This window comes from Camelus dromedarius, chromosome 7 (genome assembly GCF_036321535.1).
Source record: "Camelus dromedarius isolate mCamDro1 chromosome 7, mCamDro1.pat, whole genome shotgun sequence".
NCBI classification, from domain to species: Eukaryota; Metazoa; Chordata; class Mammalia; order Artiodactyla; family Camelidae; genus Camelus; species Camelus dromedarius.
This window is the reverse complement of record NC_087442.1, coordinates 20,477,309-20,504,026: the sequence shown is the minus strand read 5'-3', so window position 1 is coordinate 20,504,026 and position 26,718 is coordinate 20,477,309. Positions and strand designations below refer to the sequence as shown.

Here is a 26,718-nt window from a genome sequence, read left to right as displayed (position 1 = left end):
GGTGGTTAGAAAGTTTAATTTCACCTGAAATTTCTCCTTGTAATTTTTACCTACTGGTCTCACACTTCTGCTCTCTAGGACTTCTAAAAATAAGTATAAGGTTTTGGTTGGGTTTTTTTTTTTTTTTTTAATTTCTTTGAGTCATCTCTATTTTAGTTTGAATAGCCCTAGATCCTTAAGCCTTCTTGGAAAAGTAATGGGGTCTGTTGGAAAGGTAGCGTTTTAAAAGCTGTATTAGTTTCCTAGGGCTGCCATAACAAAGTACCATAAACTTGGTGCCTTAAAACAACAAATTTATTCTCATAATTCTAAAGGCCAAAAGTCAGGAATCTCGTGTTTGTAGGACCAGAATCCCTCTGGAGGCTCTAAGGAAGAATCTGTTCTTTCCTTCTTCCAGTTTTTGGTGGCTGCTGGCGTTCCTTAATTTGAAGCTACATTGTTCCAGTCTCTACCTCCGTGGGCACATTTTCTCCTGCTCTTCTGTCTTTAGTCTCTTTTGGTCTCACTCTTATAAGGACACTTGTTGGATTTAGTGCCAACCTGAATAATCCAGGATGATCTCCTCATCTCAAAATCCTTAATTTAGTTACATTATAAAGAGCCTTTTTTTCTGAATGATATAACATTTACAGTTTCCAGAAGTTGGGATGTGGACATTTCTTTTTTGCAGCCACCATTCAGCTCACTACAAGGGCTCCGGGTTTAAATCCTGATACTGCTGCCTACAGGCTTTTTGCAACTTTGAGCATTACTTACTTAACCTTTTTGAGTCTGAATCTCCTTAATTTTAAGACAAGGATAATAATACCTATATCATTGATATGAGGAGATTTAAGGAAAATTCAGGTGAAGTACTTGACATATAGTAACTAACTCATTACATGTTGTCTTCCACAGAACCAAACTACCCTGACCCTACTGCACTTTGTCAGGGCCCCTGGATATCATGTGTGGCCTAGATAAGTACAAACTACAGTGGGTCCAACTTTTTCTGTTTTCTGGGCATTGTATAGCTACCATGATTAATACAGTTCAAGTCTGAATTAGGTTTATTGGTAGCCACATCCTAAGATTGGCTCATTAAATTTAGAATTGATTAAAAACCCCAGGGTCTTTTTCATTGGTTTAACTGTTAAACCTTGATTGTGTAGTTAGTTGTTTAGAACTACTGTGCACATTTTCAGATGTTACATTTTGTGTTACATGTGTTACATTATCAAGTCATAGTGCCTAGTGCATAATAGGAGCAAAATTGATGCTGAATTTAATGTTGCTGCATGGTTTAAAGAAATCTTTAAGCTTACCTACTTTGGGCTATTCAGAGAATATATCTTAAAACAAATGCTGGGGTCAATATAAAAAGAAAAAGTTACCATTGAAGTAGCAACTCTATCAGTTATATTGGGCAGATGGATGGCATCGCTAGGTACTCTTTCAGGTAATCAGTGGCTGATCACTTCCAGGTTGATGGACAGGTTGTTTTTGATGCTTTCATCAGGTATATGAAATGTATGTCTGTTGCTTACTTAGCAAGTGTTCATTTAATGATTTCCATATCTACTAGAACTATTTGGAATTTGCATTTGAGATAAAAGACTGGAGAAATGGATGATATAGAAATGGTGTTTTAAAAATATTTATTTTTTGAGTATTACAAGTACACTGTTAAATGATGAACAATATAAAATGAAAAGTAGATTTCTTTCCCACTGCAGAAACAACTACCACTATCAGTTTCTTGTGAATTCATCAAGGTAGGCTAAGCAAAAGTGTGTGTGTCCCTTTTAAAAAACACAAATGATTGTTTATATGCATATAGTCTTCTAGAATGTGGGTTTTTTTTTTAAATGACATGTTTTGTATCTTGATCCTCAGTACCAGTGTAGGATTTATAGTTTTTTGCCCTGTTGTTGCGAGGCAGAGGACCAAATTTCATAGCTTTCCGTTACTGATTTGATTGTGTGGGATGCATTTCCAAGAGAATTGTAGTCTTTTGTGAAAGAAGTCTCTTTATAGGCTAAGTTTATACCAGGGAAATAAAACCAATTTTAATTCAGGCCACTTATTTAGAATATGAATAAAGAAAAGCTCATCAATTCAAATTGGTTTAACACATTAGCTTGGTATTGCTTGAGCCCTTTTCATGCTTGCTAAATGAATTACTCATTTTGATTATATTGACAGCAGGGCTAAGTGAATTATTTCAAGAACCAGGTAGTAGCATAGATCTAGTTTAGAAAGAGCTAGAATATTCAATAGTAAAAGGGATATGGTAGCTGTAACATTCTCCCTTGGGTTCTTATTTGTGTGTGTTTTTTTCCCCCGCTCTTCTGTTACAGTTTAAGCCAGTGGTTCTTAATCTTTTGCTTCAGGACCCTTTTATACTCTTAACATATTGAGTACTCAAGAGCTTTTGTTTATGTGGGTTATAACTCTTGATACTTACTGTATTAGAAGTTAAAACTGATGTTTTTTAAAAAGTTTATCAATTTGAAAATAATAATATACCCATTACATGTTAAAATAAGTGAAACATTTTAATAAAAAATAACTATATTTTCCAAAACAAAAAACAATTTAGTGAGAAGAGTAATACTGTTTTACAGTTTTTGCAAACCTCTTTAATGTCTGGCTTGATGGAAGTCAGCTAGTATACTCCTATCTGTTTTTGCACTACAAATGCTGTAGTGTGTTGCTTTGGTTAAAGTATGAGAAGATCTGATCTCATGCCAGATATGTAGTTGAAAAAAGGAAGAGTATTTTAAGAGCCTTTTCAAATTATTGTGGATGTTCTTCTTTGGTATAACACTAAAACTCAGTAGTGTTAATTTCTTAAAGGTGAGTTGCAATGTGGAATCTGAAATCATAACTGTGCTTTCTTAATGTTGAAATCTATTGGTTTCTATCTTTGAATGGATCTTTTAACCCGTGCATGATTTTATAACATCATACATTGGTCATTTGGAAAATACTAATTTACTGACTTATGTAGCTCTTCCAAATGTTGACACAGAAGTCACATTCATTAACACTAGCCCTGATCTCATCAGAAAAGACTTTTTTGTTTTTTAAATTATTTTTTTGGGGGGGGTCATTAGGTCGGTCGGTTTGTTTGTTTGTTTGTTTGTTTGTTTGTTTGTTTAATTTTAAATGGCAGTACTGGCGATTAAACCCAGGACCTCATGCATGCTAAGCATATGCTCTACCAATTGAGCTATACCATCCCCCCAGAAAAGGCTTTTAAGTTATGGAAAGTTATCAAGTTCACTGTGGTGGATACACGTTTTCCAAAATTTTAATTATCACTTGAAATACCAAATTTTATCACTGGCAACAAATACTCAGTTGTTTTCCTTGAAGTGACAATCTCACTGTGTTAATTTTTGAGAAAATGTCTAATAGTTATGCAGGTCTGAAAAACCATATAGTTTGTCAGCTACTCTTTCAAGTAAACATGGGATTCCTTGGGAAAAAGTGAGTAATTCAGGTTGCAACTTCAGAGCATGATACATGTGCTTTTCAAAACAACCATAACACCTCTGAATGCAGAAGTACCCTGTGTATACTTCCTGCTGGATTACACAATAGTAAAAAGACACGAATTCAAGGGTGAAGAGTTAATAAAATATGTTTTACTCTTTCATCAACAGATTCTTAAATAAAATTGACTCTACTTTTTTACTGTGAGTACATGAAAGTGAAGAATACAATGACTACTAGTACAGTTTAGTGCCATTGCTTTAAATTGTGCTAAGATGCCAGTAGTTTTACCGTACCATTGCTTTTGCATCGTAAGTGCAAATATAAGCACAGTGAAAAAAGGCAAAGAATGTCTTAGTTATTATGAAAATAGTTTTGACCTCATTGATCCCCTGAAAAAGTCTCATGGACCCCCAGGGTTCACTTTGAGAACTGCTTCTGTAATCATCCACGTGTTCCCCCGTCAGTTTCTGGTCCAGGATTTTACACAGGAAAGTGCTCAAAAAATATTTGTTTAACGAATGTGATATGATGACATTTAAACAGGACAAAACTCAGTAAAATTATGTAGCTTCCTACATCCATCCAGGCAGTCTTGATCTGGTAACTTTGCCACAGACATTTGTGAGAATAGGCTGAACAAATGGAATATGGATGATAGTATACTCGGTAAATGCAAATGATGAAATACAGAACTAAGTATAAGATGATGATAAAAGTAGAATTAACTGATTTCAGGAATGCACAGGAAAAGGATATACATGTACAAGTTCCTACAGAGCCAATAATTTCAGCCTTGTTAGGTTTCTATTAATGAGTCCTCTACTTTTTGGGTCCTTAAATTTGTAGTGGTCTAAGAGAGGGATTCTCAAATAAGATGCATCTGATCTGAAAAGCAAACATCTCATTTAAATTTCAATAGGTCACGGCTTGTGCTTGATCTGGGGAAGCCTTTTCAAAAAGGGTTTTAGAAGGTGAATGTTAAAAACATCACTTTTTATGGAAAACAGTGAATAAAAGTCCTGGGTCTATAGAAACTGCAGACCCAGGTAGATAGTTTTAATTGAATGATTTTCCCTTTTAAGAAAATCTGTCCTATGAATACCCTAATATGTATTTGTTGGGCAAGGAATTGGGTAATACAATGGTGTGATACACCCTCTTCTTTTAGTGTGGAAGCCTCAATCCATCTAGCTACATTTTGATAATCTCAAAGTTTGTTAAATAGTGCTCCTCCTTTTGTTTTCAGGTGATTTGTTTGTTACAGTCTATTTCTAGTTTAGGGCTAGGATGTAGGAATGACAGTAAAATTAGGGGCTGAAATGGGAAGGAACAGTATTAGTTCTAAACCATCCTGGGTCTCTCCACACACACCCCCAATCCCTACTTTTAAAAACTTCTTACTCTAATTTCGAGTAAAGATTGTAAGAGGTAAGTTAAGGCATTTCTAATAATCAAAACCACACACTCTTTTTTTGTTTCATGTCAAATGTTACTGAGTTTAAGAAGTTTCTTCAAACATCTTGTGAATTTACCTTTTGTCCTTGAGGGTCATTGCTTCAAATGACAATAGGTACTACTAAAAAGTTGGGTAGAATAGGCATTACCTAAACTTTGGTCATTATCATACCTATGTAATTATGTGAGAGAATGCAGCTAGTACAGGGTGTGTTACTATGTGAGCCTCTTATGTGTGCTTCTTGTCATAGGTGCCATGTCCTGGTTAGAAACCATTTAAAATCACCAAGCTGGAAAATACCACTCAAAAATTAATCTTATTTTTATGACAAACTTTAAAGACTAAATACTGTTTTAAAACTGACCAAAGTAAAAAGTCTGCTTTCAAACAGGAGTTGCAAGTGGAAATATAAAATAAGGCCAAATTAAAGATAATTTATGTATTGCTTTTTCTGAACAGATTTAATTTTGAGCTCTATGTGCAAGGCACAGAATGAAATGGTTGTTACAGATATTTTATCGAATATAGGTTTCAGATTGTTATTTGCTTGTAAATATACATGAGAACACATTTTCAGAACTCCTACTTTAAATTTTCCGAAAAAAATTTTCTCATTTATAGAAGATACACTGGTATCTATTATTCCTCTAGTACCATGTCCCAGTTAAGTAGTTTGGAGAGATTAGGGTTAAGCACTACTGCTTTGGTTGACTTCTGTAGCTGGTGCCTTTAAAATTTTTTGAAATACTTCAGGCATAAATAAGGATATAGAACAGTATAATGAATACTACAAATCTTCTACCCAGCTTAAGAAATAAAATATCACAGATAATATTGAAGCTTCCTGGGAACTCCTTCCTCATCCTAGTCTTCCCCAGCTGTGACCATTATTGTGAATTTGATGTTAACCATTCCCCTGCATTTAAAAAAACCTTTGTGTTGTATCCATAGAAAAGATACACTGTTTTGTATTTTGTAAGCTTTGTATGACATTAGTCTTTATTGATATGTATAGTTATACTCATTTTACATGCTGTATTTATTTGATTGAATGGAGTGTGAAAGTAATATATGATCTTTGTAGAGAACTTTGAAAATAAAGAAAAGTATGAAGATGAAAAAATTAGTAGTCCTGCTATCCAGAGATGCCATAGTAATTTTTTTTTCTTTGACTCACCCATTCCCACTTAGGTTTATATATTTTTGGGATACTTTTAATATATAAGGGCTACAGCTTTATGGATTACATAAAATTGCAAAACAGCCACATAAGGGCTGTAATCCCATTTTAATTGATTCTTAGTTGAAAAAGGAAAGAAAATGAGCATTCCACATTAGACATATATCTGGTAAATTTACTATCTATATCAGATAGCGATGGCATATTTCTTAGTACGGAAACACCATATAAGTGGCAAGTGGGAAGAGTTAGGTAGAGTTGCTTAACATGTTTTTAAATTTACCTGAGAGATTTTTCTAGTAAACAAAATTACCAGATAAGTGATGCTTATCTCTTTAAACATTGAATACTTTTTTGGTTTAAACTATTTTTGATTAAAAAATCAAGATAAAATATTTAAGTATTCACTTGACAAAATATGTGTAAGATCTATGTGAGGAAAACTACAAAACTGATGAAAGAAGTCAAATAACTAAAATAGATATTCCATAGTCATGAATAGAAAGACCCAATAATGTCAAGATGTCAGTTCTTCCCAACTTAATCTGTAGATTCAATTCAATCCCAATCAAAATCCCAGCAAGTTACTTTTATGGATATTGACAAACTCATTCTACAGCTTATGTGAAGAGACAAAGGATAGAGAATAGCTACTAATACAATATTGAAGGAGAAGAACAAAGTTGGAAGGTTGACATTACTTGACTTAAAGACTTAAACTATAAAGCTACAATAATCAAGGCAGAGTGATACTGGTGAAAGCCCAGATAAATACATTAGTGACATAGAATATAGAGTCCAGAAATAGATCCCCATAAATATAGTCAACTGATCTTTGATGAAGTTAGTAAAGGCAATACAGTGGAGCAAAGATAGCCCTTCAACAAATGGTGCTGGAACCCCTGGATATCCACCTGCCAAAAAATGAATCTAGATATAGACTTCATACCCTTTATAAAAATTAAAGTGGAACTAAGTGGTATCTAAGTGTAAAACACTAAACTATAAAACTCTTAGAAGATAATACAGGAGAAAACTTCAATGACCTTGAGTATGATGATGACTTAAAAAATTGAATTGAATTGAATGTTTAAATTAAAGTATAGTTGATTTACAATGTTTTAATTTCTGGTGTACAGCAAAGTGATGTGAGATATATATATATATGTATGTGTGTGTGTGTATATATATGTATACCCACACACACACACACTTTTTTTTCCCCATGTTCTTTTCCATTATGGTTTATTACAGGATATTGAATACAGTTCCCTGTGCTATACAGTGGGACCTTGTTGTTTATCTATTTTACATATAGTAGTTTGTATCTGCTAATCCCAAACTCCTAATTTATCCTTCCTACATCCCCTTACCCCTTTGGTAACCATAAGTTTGTTTTCTATGTCTGTGAATCTGTTTCTGTTTCATAAATAAGTTTATTTGTCATTTTATATTCCACATATAAGTGATATGGTATTTGCCTTTCTCTGTCTGACTTCATTTAGAATAATAACCTCTAGATCCATTCATGTTGCTGCAAATGGCATTATTTCATTCTTTTTTATGGCCGAGTAGTACTCCATTGTGTATATATACCACATCTTTATCCATTAATCTGTTGATGGATATTTAGGTTGCTTCCATGTCTTGGCTATTATAAATAGTGCTGCTGTGAACATTGGGGTGCATGTATCTTTTTGAGTTAAGAGTTTTCTTCAGATACATGCCCAGGAGTGGGATTGCTAGATCATATGGCAACTCTGTTTTTAGTTTTTTAAGGAGCCTCCATAATCTTTTCCATAGTGGCTGCATCAATTTACATTCCCACTGGTTGTGTAGGAGGGTTCCCTTTTCTCAGCACCCTCTCCAGCATTTATTATTTGTAGACTTTTTAATGATGTCCATTCTGACCAGTATGAAGTGGTACCTCATTGTAGTTTTGATTTCCATTTCTCTAATAGTTAGTGATGTTGAGCATCTTTTCATGTGCCTATTGCCAGGTGATGACTTTTTAGGTATAACACCAAAGGCATGATCTATGAAAGAAAGAATTGATAACTGGTACATCCATACAATGGAATAGTATTCAGCACTAAAAATAAATGAGCTATCAAGCCATGAAAAGACATGGAGGAATCTTAAATGCATTTTACTAAGTGAAAGAAGCCAACCTGAAAAGGCTAATTATTGTATGATTCCAGCTATCTGAAGTTCTGGGAAAGACAAAACTATGGAGATAGTGAAAGGATCAATGGTTGCTAGGGTTTAGGAGAAGGGAGAGAGGGAGCACAGGTGTTTTAGGACAGTGAAACCATTCTGTATGATACTGTAATGGAAGGTACATCATATTACACCTGTCAGAACCTGCGTACTACAACATAAAGAGTGAACTCTAATGTAAACTATGGCCTTTAAAATTGGTTCGTCAATTGTAGCACATTTAACCACACTAAGGAAGATGTTGATTGGAGAGGAAGAGGGTGGTGAAGGAGGTATATGAGAATTCACTGTACTTTGCTTAATTTTTCTATAAACTTAAAACTGCTCTAAAAATAAAATATATTTATTTTAAAAAATACATATGTCAAAAACCAATGTTCCTATAAGAAATCATGGTAAATGTTGGGAGGGGGTAGGGATTTTCAGGGGTAATCAGGAACTCCTCCAGACTAAATCATCATAGCCTACTGTAGTTAGATAATGCTGAATAGTTTCATAGTTATGTAATGCTATAATTTACATACAGCATATATATTTTATAGTTTAAACACATATATTTATTAAAACATAGTTTATGTACAATATGTACATAATGTATAGTTAGTAATATATAATGTTGAATACATTTGAATGTATAGGATGCATGGTGGTGGGGAAAGACTGAAGAAATCAGGTGGTGGGTCAGCTTCATCTAATGAAGAGACAGTGTTACTGATAGAGCTTTCTTAACACTGTCACTGGTGGGAAAATTGCCTATGACTTTTCCTTCTTCACTTTGAATAATGATATAGTGGAGCTCATGTTTGCCAGCAGTAGCCTGTGGTGGCACTTGTCTTTTTAGTATCATGCTGTTCCTGCTCCCTTCCCCAGTGGCGTGGTATGCTAATAAATGTCTAACTAACTAAAAAGTGCACAAGTTCAAAGGCACTTAGATCAAAAGAAATTCCAGTACTGTTCAGTAACCAGTGCTTTCCACCATGACATTTATTTGCCAAGAAAATATAAAATTATAAACAGTACATAGTATTCTGATTTAAACAGCACACAGATACTCATTGTAGGCTTCCTTTTCACTTTTTTTAAGACTTCATTTTTTAAAGAGCAGTTTTAGATTTACAACAAAATTGAGAGGTACAGAGATTTCCTGTATACTCCCTTTTCCCCACATATACGCAGTCTCACCCATTATCAGCACAACTGACCAGAATGGTGCATTTTTTACCAAGAAAAAAACCTACATTGACATATAATCACCAAAGCCCATAGTTTAATTTAGGGTTTACTCTTGGTGTTGTATATTTCTGTGGATTTGGACTAATGTGTAATCACACATCCATCACTATAATATCATGAAGAGTATTCGTACTGCCCTAAATGTCCTCTGTGCTCCACCTATTAATTTCTGCCACCTACACCCTCAATCCTGGCAACCACTGATCTTTTTCTTATCAGTACAGTTTTGCCTTTTCCAGGATGTTATATAGTTGGAATCAGACTAAGCAGCCTTTTCACATTGGCTTCTTTCATGCAGAAATATGCATTTAAGATTCTTCCTTGTCTTTTCATGGCTTGATTCTTTTTAGTGCTAAATAATATTCTACTGTATGGATATACCACAGTTTGTTTATCCATTCACCTATTTAAGGACATCTTGATTGCTTCCAAGTTTTGGCAATTATGAATAAAGAGTACAAATATTTGTGTGCAGATTTTTGTTGTGTACATAGGTTTTCAGCTCATATGGGTAAATACCAAGGAGTGTGTTGGATCATATAGTAAGAGTATGTTTAGTTTTATAAGAAACTGCCAAACTGTCTTCCAAAGTGACTGGCATATGCATTTTTACATTGTTCATGCTTTTTCAAAAATGCATTTGTCAGGTATGTAAAGAAATGCCTGTCTTATGATAGGATGATGCCCTTACAAGCATTGAGATCTTAGGGCTGGTTGTCCTACCATATATATCATCAGCTGCTTGTGCTATGCTCGTTCTTGTCTGCTTTTTCTTTAATTTATTTGTTTTATTTCTTTTCCCTTATTCTTGCTCTCTTTATCCTGCTTTACTGCTTCTCTTGCTTTTGCCTGGGGAATGAGAGAACTACACTTGTTAGACTAATGTACTGATTTAAAAGGCAAATAAGACATAACTAAAACTGTTTCCCAGGGTCTCCTGGCTATGGTGTGGATGGTTGAGACTGCAGCATTCAATAAAAGTGTTGTTACATGATTAGTTTCACTGTACAGTTCTTCCAAGGTGGGATTAGAGGAGCAGTACATTAATAAAGCCTGCTTTCCTTTGCAATTTAAAAATAATGAAACTTTTAAAAATGTTTTAAGACTATGATAGCAGAAGAGGTTTGATACTTTTTCCTACATTTCTCTAGGAAAGCCTTTCAGTTTCTACTGTTACAGTTCTTCTCAAGGAGGACCAAACCTTAGTTAAAGCTTGCTTTATACCATCTGTGTAATTTTGTGTGTACATTTGTACATACCCCAAACTGCAGAAGAATTATATATCAGTAGATTATATTCTCTCAGTAGATGAAGGGTAAGGACTATATCAAATCTTATCCAGGGTTTGTATCCTGAGACACTTGAGACAGTCTTTCTAAATACACATTTGTAGACCCCGTGGTTCAGACACTCTTGGTACAGAATCTTAGAGCTTTTTTGTTTTTGTTTTCTGTGGGTTTTTTTTTTCTCCCTTACTTTCTGCATGCTAGTTTGAGTCAGGATAGGTACAAGGCCCACTTCTCCAGTGCTCTCAACTGGTTGTCTTTGTTTTGCATGAAGATACCTCTTGATGGGACAGCTCACTGCTTCCTGACAACCCACTCCATCTTCACACTCCCGTTAGAAGAATGATCTGTTGGCCAGAATTCTGCCCTACCTCCCCTAACTTCTTGCCTATTTGTTCTTATTAGGGACACACAATATTTATAATTCCTCTTAATGATATTCTTTAATATTTAATCAGAGGTCATTTTCCAAGACCCTTTCTTTAGGTTTAGACATCTCTATTTTTTTCAACTGTTCCTTATAATATCGGCCGTTTCACAGTCCCAATGAAATATAATGGGGTTTTTCTACCTCTTTAAAAAGTAAAGTGCCCAGCACTAAATACAGATGTGGTCAGGCTGATGCAGAAAGCACCTTTCATTATCCACATTTTACAAATGTTGCTTGTCATGATGTTTATTTCCACACTAAGTTTAGTGTGAACCAGCACACCTGAGCCTTTTTTTCTGTGATGTTGACAAAAGTCATCATCCTGTGTCTTTCTGCAATGGCTTTTTTTTTTTAAGCCAAAGTTCAGAATGTTATATTTATGCTTATTGAAATTTATCCTATTTGATTTTGCTTATTATTTTAGACTGTTTGAGTCTTTTTGGAATTTGATTTTACCCACCAAGGGCAGGCTTTACTATCCCTTATATCTGTAGTTATCCACCTATTTGATTAACATATCTTTTGTCTCTCTTCAGTTCCAAAAACTGTCCCTCCATTGCTGCCTTTTTTTCCATTTGTTTTTCTCAGTGGCTGATTCTAGCTTGTGTTGCTTTGATAGATATGTATGGCTAAACACAAACCTCAGACAGTAGAAAAATATACGTTTGCAAAGCCACTAGAGAGTTGTAGTGTGCTTGGATCATGTTGAACATCAGGAAGCTTTATGTTTTTTTTCTTCTTCCTCTTCTTCTCCTCCTCCTCCTTTTTTTTTTTTTTTTTGACATTCATTATTCATTCTTTTGGTATGTTGGAGTCAGTTCTTTTGTGTTTTCACTTTTCTCTATAAACTTTTCTGTATGTATTTGAAAAGCTTGCAGGCCTCAGGGACTGTGTCTATAATGCCTAGGGTATAAAATGACCCTGGGGTGAGTCTGTAAGGCAGAGGTCTTAACAGGTGGCTAATTCTTGGACTTCAGTTTCCCAACTACGCAGTGGAAGACTTGCATTAACCGGGGCATTTCCTCTTCTGCTCTGTGGAGTCCTGAGGAACGAGCCTCAGAGGGTATTGCAGGAGGTGAGGGGGATGAGTGCATATAGATCTCTACAGCCCCCAGCTCCTTCACTTAGAGAAGTTCCACTTTTATCTTGTATTTTGAGGTTCCACATGGGATTCTGTTTAAAGAAAGAGTTCCCTTTGAGCAGCTTTGATGGTCTATGTATGAGTCTCCCTGATCCATGAGCTTGGAGGTCACCCTCAGACTTTTCATTTGGTGAAGAGGGAGAGGGACTTATGCTATTTTACTTTTCTTTCCCAGACTTGGGAATAACCCCTCCTCCATCCCCTCATTATAAAAGTAACTACATGCTTATTACTTTAAAGGGAGAAAAAAATCTATAAAACAGAATTCAGTTCTTCATAATTCATAATTCCATTCTGCACAGAAGAAAAGCATTCTTAACAGTTTCAGTATATCTTTCTAGATTCTTTTGTTTGCACATAACTGTATCTGTACCTTTTTTTTAAAAAATGAGATCATACTCATCCTAGCAAATTTTATAACCTGTTTTTTTTTCAATTTATAGCAGTATAATGTGGGCATTTTTCTGTGTCAGTACATACCAATTTACTTCCTCCTTTGATACTTCTGTAATATTTCTCTGGCTAATAATTTGTAACTATACTAAGTCAGAGTGAATATTCCTTGTATAACAACACATGGAACCTGTTCTAAAGTATAACCCTACTTTTATTTACATGTTACTACTGGCATATTCATTTTTTTCCCCAGTAGTTTACTCTTTGTTCACTCTGTTTTTGGGTTTTGATATTTGTTGATTTTTCCAGTTGCTTCTCTTTCCTCTGGTTTAATTCCACATCAAGACCTCAGAAGTATTATCCCAGTCAAGCTACAGATGCAGATAGCCCTTTTCTTTTAGGCAACAGCTTTAATTTAATGTCTGCTTTAATAGTTGCAAGTCTGTTCTTAAGAACAAAATCTTGGCAGCCAGAATTATATTTGACACTTTTGTTCCAGTATATTACTGGTGAGAAAGACAGTTGACTTGTTTTGACCCAAGTGAGCTTAGTTCTAAGCGCTTAGGAAGGTGGGTGACAAGCAGCTTTTGGTGGTTTGACAGCCAGCTGCAGGACGTGTTTTGTGGCCAGGACCAAGCGGCTGTTGATAAGTGTATATGGTAAATTACATTTGATGGTCTCTTTCCCCTTTTGTGTTTTAGAATTTTATAAAAGATCACATTGAGAACTTAGCAGTGAGAAAAACATTTTTTATTACTATAGGATGATTATTATCTCCTCTTCTTTGTACAGTGCTCTACAATGTTTCAAATAACTTATTCTAAATGGATATAACATTTCCATAGTTATGGAAAAATTTTGGTGATTTTTTTGAACAGGAAATATAGTGTAAATGTTATTTAGGCAGCTTTTATTTCTTTAGAAATTTAGGGTAGCATTTCTTCTTTCCCCTTTAAGTTTAGAGATAGCTTGTATAGGTTAAACAAATTCTAAATTGGAAATGTTATTCCTAGTTTTAAGTAAAGTCATTTTAGTTTTATATTTAACCATTTTGTAAATTTTATCCTAGAAATGTATGTGCTTTTTTACTTTTCTCTAACTTCCTTTCCTTATCTAGGAGTCTAAGATGATTTTCCTTCTTACTACTATGTCTGAAACTTTGATTATGCTATTCTAATTTTAATTTCGTAAGTAATTCAAGATAGGGTTTGTTTTAGTGGATTACTCACAAAGGAAATATGGAGATTTTAATTTTTGAATAGGTATTATTCAAATTTAGATGTCTGACACTTTTTGAAGTGTTTATGTTGGGGACCATTATGCTATTTAGAAAGTTTTGTTTAATTGCTATTGTTTACATTACAAAATGTCTGGGCACTCTATCTTTTATCTTAAAATGTATTTTGTATGTTTTTGTCCAATTTAGGAAGTTTTAATTTCTCATTCATTCAGTAAACAAATCTGAGTAATTATTGGGAGCCTGGAACAGTTCTTGGTGCTGAGGATAAAGCATTGAATAAAACAGAATGTCTTTGCCTCTACGAGCTTACTTTCTAATGAGTTGAGGAAAAAAAAGCTAAATAAATGTTACATCGGGTGGTAATGAGTGCCATGGGGAAAATGATGTCAGCTTGAGATTGTCTCCATATCATTCAGAAGATTAATTCTCAAAAATACCAAGACTGCAGATGGAAACCTGGGCTGGATATATAACAGACTTTTGATCTACTGTTGGTCATTGATGTGTAATTTGAATGGACTCCCATATTTACTGTCTGCTCTTTTTCATACTGCTTTCAGTTTCACAATTGTGATAATTCTTAGTGTGGCTCTATTTATTGTTGCTTAAAATAATACCTTCCATTGTGTTTTACAGTTAAAAAACATCTTCGCAATTCATTATTTTAAGTGGCTGTAGCATAATAGTTTTGGTTGAACCATATGAAATTGCTGACATTTGACTGTTTTGGATCTACAAAAAGCAATTTCACATTGTTCGATCTAATACTGTGCTGTACCTGCCTTTAAAAACAAAATATGAACATGTTTTATAAACTGTAAGGCACTATTATGTACATTGCCAAGATTTAAATTTTGTTTCTGTCACTCATTTCCTGTTCGCTTTGCAACAATTTCTTAACCTCATTGTGCCTCATTTCATCATGACAGGATAATTATTAATAATACCTCATGGAGTTGTGAGGATTACATTATACATTATAATGAGATTATATACATAAAAATGCTTAGAAGAGTACCTAGCACATAGTAAAGGCTCAATAAATGTTAGCTATCATTACTGTTACTACCTTATGAGGCAAGGATCATCCTTGTCAGCTTTGCAGATGATCAAACAGAAGCTCTTAGAGATTTTATGATTTTATTCTAGGTTATGCAACAAGAAATCAAAACCAGGCATTTCTGACTCCCAAGTTCTGGCTTCTTTCTACTTACACTATAGCTATCTCTTGGGCAAAGAAAGAAAAGAAAAAAAAAAAAAGAGTATTCATATAGTAATTTACAGAGCACATCCTTGAATCTCTCCAGCATAGTTAAACTTACATAGTTATCTTGTTTTCATAGACTGTTTTGACATCCATAAAGAAAAATGTTTGACATAAATCTGAGATATGATAGGTAATTATGACCTATTGTTATATTTGTGGATGAAGAATGTTGCCTGCCATATCATCAGACAAAGGATGTTGTGGCCATCAAGCTATCAGACACTGTAACCCCCGCCTCACTGCCCCCCCCACCCCAATACTGGCCCTAGATAGTTAAGGTGCATATGAAAGAATGATTTCAGTGAACCCAGATTTTGCATCTTCTTATTCACTTGAGATGTCTGTTTTTCTTTAATTAACAATACTCTTTTAATGTTCTAACTACCTAGGTTTTGTTACAAAAACTCCTATATACCTGGCTCCTCCCTTACCTCTTTGGAGTAGTCCCTCAGAGCTATCTGAGAGGCTGTATTCTGGGCTTGAGTCCTCAGCAAGTCTGCAGAATAAAACATAATTCTCAACTTTTAGGCTGTGCATTTTTTTTTCACTCATCATATTTTTTACTTTAGAAAAGGTATTAGTGGCACTTTTATAGTTGATTTGTCCAGACAAGAATGAACCTAAGTAATAAATGTTGACCTCAACATTTCTAAGTATACAAATGTAGTTCTTAATTATATTCTTCAAAAAAGGAGCAGTTTAAAAGCATTTAAGAGCATCTAAAAACAGTTTTTAAAGTAGCACACTTAAGGCTCCAATTCACAACATCCTACTCAACATTTCCACGTGGATGTATAATAGGCATCTTAGTTGTTCCTCTGACACTCATTCCCATCCCAGTAAATGGCTGTTATGTTCTTCTAGTTGCTCAAACCAAAACCTTGGAGTCATTTTTAGACACCTCTCTTTCACTCTACCCTGCATCCAAGTTGTCAGGAAATCCTGGCAGTTCTACCCTCAAAACATGCAAAATATAATTACTTCTTACCACCCTTGTTGCTGCTACTCTGGTCCAGGCCATGCTCATCTTTCAGTAGGTTTATAATTGGTCTTCCTACTTCCACCTTTTCTTCCCTTCAGTCTGCTTTCGCACAGCAGCCCAAGTGACCCTTTAAAAACGTAAATCAAAAAATCAGATTACATCTTTCCCCCGCTCAAAACCTTTCGAAGACTCCCCATCTCATTCAGTAAAATCCAAAGATCCTGTGTAGCCCTCAAGGTCCCACAAGTCTGTCTGTGGCTAACCTCTCTGACCTCACCTGCTTGTCCTCCTCTAGCTTAGGCTGCTTCAGGCACATGAGCTGTTTTGCTGTTCTTTGATCACACCAAGCAAGCTCCTGTCTCAGCATCTTTGCATTTGCTGTTCTTGCTGCCTTGGATACTCTTTCCCCAAGTATTTCATTTTATCTCCACTTCCTGCAGCTCTGAGCTCAGAGATCTTGTCAGAAAGACATTTCTTGACCAGTACACTCCTACCTCCCCTCTCCCTAAAATATTATGTATATATTTGTTTAGTTTATCTCCCTCTGGTAGGATGTAAAATCTAAGAAGGTGAGGACTTTTTCTTTTTTTGTTCACTGCTGTCTCCTCTGTGTCTGCATCAATTCTTGACCCACAGTAGGTGATTTTTATGGATGTGTTGAATGAATGAATGAATAAATGAATGAATATATTGACTCTCTTGGCAAGTCATTGTCTGAACCCTTCTTTCACGGCATTTGATATTGTTGCCTGCTCTCTTCATTTGATTTCCATGACACTACTGTTTCCTGATTCTCATTTCTCCTTACAACTTCTCACTCACCTTCACACGTTGTTTTTTTTTTCCCAGACCAAGTATATGCATTTACTATGTTTTTTCGGGGGGGGGGGGTTAGGTTTGTTTATTTATTTACTTTTTTAATGGAAGTGTTGTGGAAAAATGTGTTACAGCTCAGTTGTGACAGCAACCTGGATCTGGGTGAGAGACCAAGCAGCACTCGGAGAGTTGGAGAACTCAGGTTTATTACATCAGTGGGCCCAGAGGAGTTAACACTTCAAGCTCTGGACCCCATCTGTAGGTTTATGCAGGCCTTTTATAGGCTGCCAGTTTTACACTTTGCAACATTATATGCAAATAAAGTACAACAGAAGTTGGCCAACCAGGAACAAGCTTTGTAGAAATAGGCCAATCAGGAGTGAGCCCCTTGCAAATGAAGTACTACAAATGGACCAATCAGAAGTTAGGGAAGTGGACCAATCAGAAGTGAGAGTAATAACCAATCAGGAGTGAGGGAAATAACCAATCAGAAGTGAGCTCAGGGAACCAATAGAATTCTAGATGTAAGTTAGCTGCTTAAGAGGCAAAAAGTGAGATAGAGCTTTTAGGGCCAGGGAACTGGATGGTGCTGGGAGGAGAGCAGCAGCCCTGCCTAGGGGTCCTGCTGGGTCTTTTTATGGGGCTTCCCGCCTCAGAAGGACTGGGGATTGAACCCAGGACCTGGTGCGTGCTAAGCATGCGCTCTACCGCTGAGCTACACCCTCCCCTACCTTCACACTTTTTTTATTTTGTTTTTCCTCCCTTCCTCTGTGTGCCCCTTTGAATATTCCCAAGTTTCCTTGCTTTTTTTTATGGTCCCACTTTATATGTTATTCCTGGTCAATTTTATTCTTGCTCTGTGCTTTCATTACCATTTCCTTGTTGATGAGTCCCAAACTTGCATCACAGCCTCCCCTGCATCACAGCTCTAGATCTGGATATCTGTTTGGACAGTTCATGTAAATATTGTTTTGCCCTGTCTTCCTCTGCAGATCTTTTACTGTTCCCTGCCTTGGTTTAATGAGCCACTCATTAACACAAGCCCAGAATGTTTGCATCAGGCTGGACTTAACCTTTCCTTCACTGTTCACATTCAGTTGTTCACTAAAACATTTCCATTTTCATTGCTAAATATTTCATACTTGCTTTCTATCCACAGTATCTTAGTTCAGGACCCCACTGTTGCTCCCTCAGGGACCACTGAATTAATTACCTTACTGGTTTGACTACCTCTAGCCTCAGTCCTTCCCAGGCGATTCTTCACCAGCTGGGAGGAATGTTTGCAAGGATGCTACTCTTCACCTTTAGCAGTGCTTCCATCCTGTAGCCCAGAACCCTAAGGGTGGCCAGGAGTTACTGCAGTGAACTTTGGTGACCTGTGGTTATTTATACACTGAATAGATAATACTCTCATTTGCGTTTTCAAATAAATTAAGTAATTTATAGTATACTCTCTTTATTACCTGTTTTTCTGAATGAACAATTATCATGTAGTAGAGGTTCTGCTCTCTTCCCTCTTCCTTCCCTCCCTCCCCTCCTTCCTTCCTTCCTTACTCCTTCCCCACCCTCCTTCCCTCCCCCCCTCCCCTCCTTCCTTCCTTCCTTCCTTCCTTTTTTGGTTGTTATTAAAGAGATCTTCGTAATGTTCAGTACCACTGAGCTATAAGATGAAGTACAAATTACTTTGCACAGCATGTAAGGCCCCCACCATCTGGCTTCCCCCTAGCTGAACCTCTGGTGTACTCTATGCTTGGTCCTGTTCCATATGCCACAATGTTTCCTCTGCTCTGAATACCCCCACCCCCACCCCTGCCTCCAGCCCCCAGCGCTCAAATAGCTACTCCATAAAATGCTTCAATCAGAATAAAATCCAAACTCCTTTCCAAGTCCTACAAAGGCCTTACATGATTTTTTTTCGGTCTTGTCTTCCTTTATCCTTTCCCTTTTCTCCAAGCTCTTCCTGTAACTGCCTTCTCACTCATTCCAGGTCGCAGATCAAATGTGCCCCATCAGAGACTACCTCCCCCAGTCATTTTCTTATCATATTGCCTTAGTATATATCCTCTGCACAGCACATGTCACTTCCTGAAATTTCTTATTTATTCCTTTATGTCTTTATTGTTATGGCTCTCTCCTCTAGAATTGAAGTTTCTTGAGGTTAGGGACTCTGCCTTCTCGCTTAACACTGTGTCTCTTGCCTAGAACCTGGTCCTCAGTAAATATTTGTCGATTGATTGGATTACCTACCTACCCTCTCCTTTGGGCCCTGTTCTCCCTATGTCTTCCTTAGCATTTATACTTTGCATTGAAGAGTCTTTGCAATCTCTGGTGCTGGACTAATAGCAGGCATTGTAAATGATTAAGACAGCCCAGGAGTCCACTTGAAGAGACTTGTTGATAAGAGCATGTTCATTTTTTTTTTTTTTTTTTTTGCAGTTTTAATTTTTTTAAATTTTCTTAATGGGGGGAGGTAATTAGATTTACTTACTTATTTATTTTTTAATGGAGGTACTGGGAATTGAACCCAGGACCTCATGCATGATAGGCACACACTCTACCAGTGAACTAAACCCTTCCCCAATAAGAGCATGTTCTGCTACCTCTACCCAGTCATTTGTTGCCCGTTTGAAATGATAACAACAATTAGCATTTATTGGTAGGAGGCCCATATCTTCCTGGTTTTTCAAGAGGAGTTAGAAATCTGGAACTTTTATGTTATTTCCCTATTTTAAAATGTTGGCAGTTCATTCACATTTAAAAACCAAACAAAAAACACTGCAGACCAAACAAAACAGGTAAGCGGGGCTGCTTTGGTTTATATGGTTTTTCTCTGACTAAACCTGGAGCTACTTACGGTCCTGCCTTTAAGACCCTGGTAATGAAATGCTGGATGGATGGTTGCATGAATGGATGCAACAGTCATTTCCTCTTCTGCTTCACCTTCTTGCTCCACAATAAAATAAAGTAATGCCTTATGTTTCTGTAGCATGTTGCAGTTATAAAGTGCTTTTATATACATTGTTTGACTTTTTTAAAAGCCTCAGTACTGCCACCATCAAACTGTATGAATGTGCTCCTTAGCCCTCGGTTTCACAGTGGATCAGAGGGAATAAAAACGCTGGAAATAAACCATGAAGTGATGAGTGTTAGGCTCAATTCTCAGCCTGCTTTTCAGTTTTAATCAGTATTACTGTTGCCACACTGATCTCCTTATGCACAGCTACATGTGTGAGAAAGCATGCTTTTAAACATTCAGTATTATTTATTTCAAATTAGTGAGACAATGCACTATCCATTAATTGTGCACAATTTATGGAAAATACAGTCGATGCTGGGGTTTTAGTTATTAGATCTTGACTCTTCTGCCTAAACTTGATTTCTAGTTATTGATCTGTCCCCCATCTTACATGTTTTCTAGTTGTTTCTAAATTTATATAAATAGTAATATATATTTTATATTATATATTATATATTATATAAATAATAGGGACCTTGACACCATTTAAAATTCAGCTTAAAATATTTTTTATAAAATGGTATAATGATTATAAACATTAGAATGTCTGCACAGTTCTTTATTTTCCTCAATCCTTTATCCTCCTTTTTTTTCTTTAAACAATTTTGTTCTGTTTCCATTTACTGGAAGTGGGAGGGGTAATTAGCTAAAGCATCTAATATGGGTGAAGAAAAATATGAAATCAGTTGATCATTCTGGTGCTCATAGACGATAGTAGCTTCTAAAGACATTGCTTTGGCAATTTCATGAATTGCATTTTTTTTCCTGTGGCTAGGAAGCATGCTGTCAGGCCTCTCAGTTTGTAGATAACATTCCTCAAAGTAGTTATATCCTCTAAGGCAGTGATGGTGGGGATTGAAGGGTAAGGGAAACAAGAGGCATGTTAGAGGGACTGGGATGGGTGACTGCAGGTGCAGTTTGAAAAATCAATTCAATATGCATATTATTTTATAATACAATTTCACTGGACCCTTAGTAAAACCCAAATCTTGGGCTGAAGATATACATAGATAGGGTGGGACAGAAGTTAATATGCTAAAGGGGAGGGTATAGCTCAGTGGTAGAGCACATGTTTAGCATGCAATCCCCAGTACCTCCACTAAAATAAAAAAATAAACCTAATTGCTTCCCTAAAAAGAATAGTTGAAGTTTTTTTTTTTTAAGTGCTAAGAAGTTAATGTGCTCAAGCCAATACTGGTTAGAGACTGTGCACCAGGACAAAGGGTGGGTCTCTGATGGAGTGTGGATGGAGCACTTGATAAGAAGATGGGAGATGTGGGTTTGAGTTTTGGTTTTGCGGCCAGCTAGAGCTGTGACTCTGGGTAACTCACTTGGCCTTTCTGAGTCTCAACTTAATCTGTAAAATGAGAAAATCAGATAGATAGTCTCTGAGGTCTTAGGCATTTTAAGTTTGCCTCCGGTTAAAGAAAAGCTGTGAGCAGCTGGGTCTGACTGGTTATCAAGATAAGAGGGTATAGTTAGGGGAGCCAAAGTGAAAAGTTACAGGGGGAAAGTATTCCTCAGTAGTGGAATGCATACTTAGCATGACAAGTTCCTGGGTTCAATTCCTAGTACCTCCATTAAAAAAATAAATAAAATAAAATAAATACCTATGGATATCAGTGTCATGAAAGATAATAAAAAGATGGGTGTTGCTGTACACCAGAGATTGACACAACATTGTAAACTGGCTATACTTCAGTAAAAAATAAGTAAATAAATACTTGAAAAAAAAGACAAGTGTCAAGGTGAAGAGTTACAGGTTTTTCAGTCAACCTTTATCAGGGTATTATTTGTGCTTCCTAACAAATCAAATAGCAGAGAAGAGCTTACAATGAAAAAAACATGTCTCCTGCCATTTCTCTTTCTTTTCCATCCGCAGCCTTACTGTCCAGAGTTAACCTTTAAAACCTATTTCACTATTTCTGTGTTTAGCTTCTCTTGGAATTACTTCCATAAGGCTTAATAATGTGTGTAAACTTCTGTTTCTTGATTTCTCAACTTTAGACAATATCTGTGGACTTTTTTGACATAAAAAATAAGAATTTAACTCACTTTTTCTACCCCTTCCTCTCTCCATTTCCCATTATTGATATTTATATTATTTTTGAAAGTCTTTTATTAATTATCTTTATCATTTTAAATGATAAACTTTTATCTTTTGAACCACCAACTTTCAATAGGGTCTCAACTTGCTGTTTTGTAAAGTTGCGTTTTAAATGCCGCACACCACCCTCTTTCTATATTCCAGCTTCTGGGAGCCTTATTTTACTTTTACACCATCAAGGTTAATATTTTCATTTTGTCCTCTGTCCACCAGCAAGTATTATGTACTTATCTTTATGTTTAGATTGCTGTTTTTACATTACCTTTCTATGGCTGCTATAATAGCATGTCCAAAATCACAACTGTATGATTACTCAGAGTTATTTGTTTCTTAAAATCTAAGGATATAATTGGGTATGTACTTAAAGACTTAGCTTAATAAAACCATCCATTTACTCATTTATTCAATAGAATATCAGAATTGTCATCACAGTGCTATTTGTAATAGTGAAAAATTGGAAACAACCTAAATGATTAACTTAAGGAAATTAGTAAAATAACTACTGTACATTTTTATAGTGGATGCTCTGTAAACATTAAAAAATGATGTAAGATGTTAATAACATGAACTTTTTTTCTATATTAAATTTTAAAAATATTTCTAAAACCATATGTACACTATAGCCTCACTTGAAAAACAAAACTGTATAAGGAACTCAGGGATGCTAGAAGCATATACACTAAATTGTTAACTTGGTAATGTGGCTATGTCAGGTGGTGATGATTTCTGGTTTTTTTCTGACTTGTGTTTTCTCAATTACTCAGAAAGAACATGTGTCACTTTTATGATAATACATTTTTTTTAAAACAAAGATGAAACATAAGAATTGCCAGTCATAGTTTTTCTTGGAATAGTAATGTTAAAATTAGGAGTACCTGATAAGAATTCAGTTAATATTTGTGGAATGAATGAGAGAATGATTGAATTGCAGAGATTCGTAGATCCATGGTATTGACACTTACACATTCATAATTTTATCCAGAAACAAGTCCTAGTAGAGTTATCTTGAAAGAAAAGTCATGTTTTGAGGTGTCCACCAGTATCTAAGAAACAGCTTTAACTGCATGTTGGCTGTGTAATGGCAGATCCAGCAGGACTGAGGCCCACCACAGAAGCAGCCAGGCAACAATGCTGTATTTCACAGTAAGCAGGATCTGAATGAAAGTGTCCTTTGTGCTTGTGAGACTGAGGGGTGGGACTTGTGGCAATTTATGTTATTTCTCCTTAATGGAAATTGAGGCAGTCGCTAATCGTGCTATCACATGACAACTCCTTATTTGATTTTTTGCAATTTGGGGAGCAGCTGTGGACAAATGATTTTTCTGCAAAAAGAGCCAGCTGCATTCTGACCCATTTGCAAATGCATGGGTGTACTGAACTTCCTGTCCACCATGTTTCTGATCCAAGGAGAGCTTCAGCCACTCAAGTACTTTTTATTGATATTTGTAGCTGTTAATAAGCATCTGAATATTTGAGAATGCATTTTCTAATCCTCTTTATCATTGTCATCAACATTCATTAGGTACCTTCCCGCTCAGGGCACTGTGGCATTGTAAGCTGTAATGTGGAGACGACTTTCCTCTCTGACAGGTGGGTCAGCATTAGTGCCCTTAGAATCACTTTATTTTCAGCAGATTAAATTACACTGTAAAGAAAGAATCTGATGTGAAGGCAGCCAAGAGCTGTGTTCCTTTGATCCCCAGACTTCTCCTGAGTCCACCATCTGGGTGTTCACTGATCCCCCCTTAACACACCATGTGCTTTCACAAGCTGTTGCCTCAGCCTACAGTGTCCTTTTATCCTGGCACCTGCCAACTCCTGGCTGAAGACTCTGTCTTCTCCTTCATGGAACCTGCTCAATGTCCTTATAGTCCTTTCTTCTCAGTGCTCCCTTAGCCCTTGGTGATGATTATCACTTAGAGTATGATTTTTTTTCTTTTTTAAGGAAAAAGCTTTTTTAAAGGCAAAAAGCCTTATAACTTAACTTTATTTGTGCTTATTTTTTTTTTAAAGCTCTCTTAACCCAGGATCTTAAAGAAACAGAGGGAATTGGGTAGGCAGGATTTCTATAATGAGTAAAAGAAAGCTTTACTTTTGATTGTGCACACCTGTAGGGCTAGGGAGAGACACTGTCTTTTTTCCTATCTTTGCAGTGTTGAATTATCACCAGGGATGGATTTGCCTGAATTATTGTATGAACCCCTTCTGTTAGAGATTTCTTCAACAATGATTAGAAGCAAGTCATTTCAAAACATAAGAATAGAATATAGATGAATTGCACTGTTAGGGTGGTAGTCACAGCCAGATATGGCTATTTATATTAAAATTATTTAAAACTAAACAAAATTAAAAATTAATTATTTGGTCACAGTTGTCACATTTCATGTGGTCAATAGCCACATGTGGTTAGTGGCTGCTATTTTAGACAGTGCACATTTGGAACATTTCCATCACTGCATAAATGACTTTTGGACAGTGCTGATCTAGAACCTATGGAAAAGTTGAAGTATTTGGTGAAGAAGATTCACCTCACTGTTTCCTGTGGAAGGGTGTTTATTCCAGTTGAAGAATTTTAAAGCAGCCTGAAAGTCCCTGTAATTGCTTTATATTTTTCTTTGGTTGTGGCACCCTCTAGCGTTTCAGCTTTGGAATAGCTATATCATCATGAAATAATCTATTTGTGATTTGAGTCCAAGAACATTGAAATATTTCGGAAATTTTTATGTACATATGCATTTTTATAGGGAGGAAGTCTATAGCTTTTACACATCCTCAAAAGGATCTCTACTTCAAAAAAGAGCTATGCTCTAATAGAGGTCCTTGTATGGTCAAAACTCCAAGTTAATGATTTATACGCATTTTTTCTTCCAATATAAAAATAAGTAATGTAACTTTCCCTTTGGCATTTCTATGCTTTATCTGTCTTTATATGGAGTAATAATAATAGGTTACACTTATCTAGCATTTGTTATATACCATGTCCCATTTTAAGACCTTTTATAAAAATTAATTCACTTGGTCCTCACAGTAATTCTATTAATGTCCCCAATCAAGAGATGATAAAACGAAGACATAGAAGTCAAGTGAATCTAGTCTAAGGTACTAGAAGTGGCAGAGCAAGGATTTGAATCCAGTACTCTGGCTCCAGAGTCTGTACTCTTAACCAGCTTGCTATAGATGTGAGGGTAAGCCTAATTTAAGCAGGTATGAAGTGGAATGGAGAGGAGACTTTGTATACTCTTGGCACGCTCTTGTACTAGACTATCTGGGCCTAGCTGTATAGTAAGAGAAAAAAAAATCCCCTCTAAATTTCTGCAAGCCACACTGGAAATTATAGTTGGTACCTACTATTGATTTTCAGTAGATACGCATAGATCTACATAGTCTGACAAGAACTTAGAGTGGTAGATGAAGGTCAAAGCTGTCATTGCGACCACATTTTCTTTGGTTTGTCCAAATACCTAACCTAGTATATTCACTGAATAATATTACAAATCTTCTTGTGATTATTTGTCACTTTTGGGCTATTTAAAAGGGACTATTCCTAGGAAGGTCAAATGGATTCCTCTTGTCTTAAGCTCCATTTATTACTCAGAATTAAACCACATTTTACCTTGCTTCTGTTGTCACTTTGACTTTCTTGTGCAGTTGTTTTTAAGTTTTTCTTGCTGTGGTAAAATTTTGATCCATTATTCTATGTCCCCCAAGAATCAAATAATGTTGTTAGCTTTAGGCTCTTTTGAGAAGGGCTATTCTGTTGAGTAAAATTTCTATCCTAGTTATGAAATTTAGATTCTGGACATGTCTAGGAATTAAGTTGAGCCTCTGGTTTGTGAAATTAAGTTTTCCTGTCCCTGGTTTGGACTGTAGATACAATCTTGCTCTGAGACTGTCCCTTAGGCAGTTCTTGCAGCTTTTCTTTTGATATGATAATGCTATTGATGAGACTAATGCTTTCTTTTATATTTGGTTATACCTTGATTAGATTTTCCAATTTAGATTTTTAAAATGCTCTACACCTAATCTCATTATATGTGGATTAGACTAAATTTAACCCCCTTGGACAGTTTATCCAAATTCCAGTAGCTCCTTAGATGTTGTTGACTGCAGCTTGTAATTGGGTGCTCCTGATCAGAAAATCAGTTTTTTTGTGTGTGTTCTCTTCCATTATCGTTAGTCTCATGCTTGCTGGCCCACAGTGGCAAAAGTAGGAACTCCTCTGTACCGAACTGCCCCTCCTCCAATCTCTTATAGATTGTATATTAAAAAAGAACCTTTAGGTTAAGTACATGTTGCACCCCAGGTGATGATCCAGGCTAAGAGTCAGGTTTTAGCAAAATTGCTACTATGTTATATTATTGTTTGGAGAATGATTTTTTAAAAAATGGTGTGTTGACTAATCTACTGAACATCACTGATTCCAGGTAATAAACAGAAAGGCCTTTTTATTTGGATGTGGTGTTTA

General features: G+C 35.9%; 1 protein-coding gene across 4 annotated transcripts in view; it reads left to right on the top strand.

Annotated features, from left to right (window-relative positions):
• Positions 1-26,718, top strand: part of NRF1 (nuclear respiratory factor 1) — a 123,495-nt gene that overhangs the window by 10,887 nt on the left and 85,890 nt on the right. For 2 of the 4 annotated variants that reach the window (XM_031455357.2, XM_031455355.2), the window contains exon 2: positions 23,776-23,843. The exons of the other annotated variants lie outside the window; for them this stretch is intronic. The gene's annotated coding sequence lies outside the window, so the exon portion shown is untranslated. The remainder of the gene's footprint in view (positions 1-23,775; positions 23,844-26,718) is intronic. 4 annotated transcript variants of the gene reach the window in all.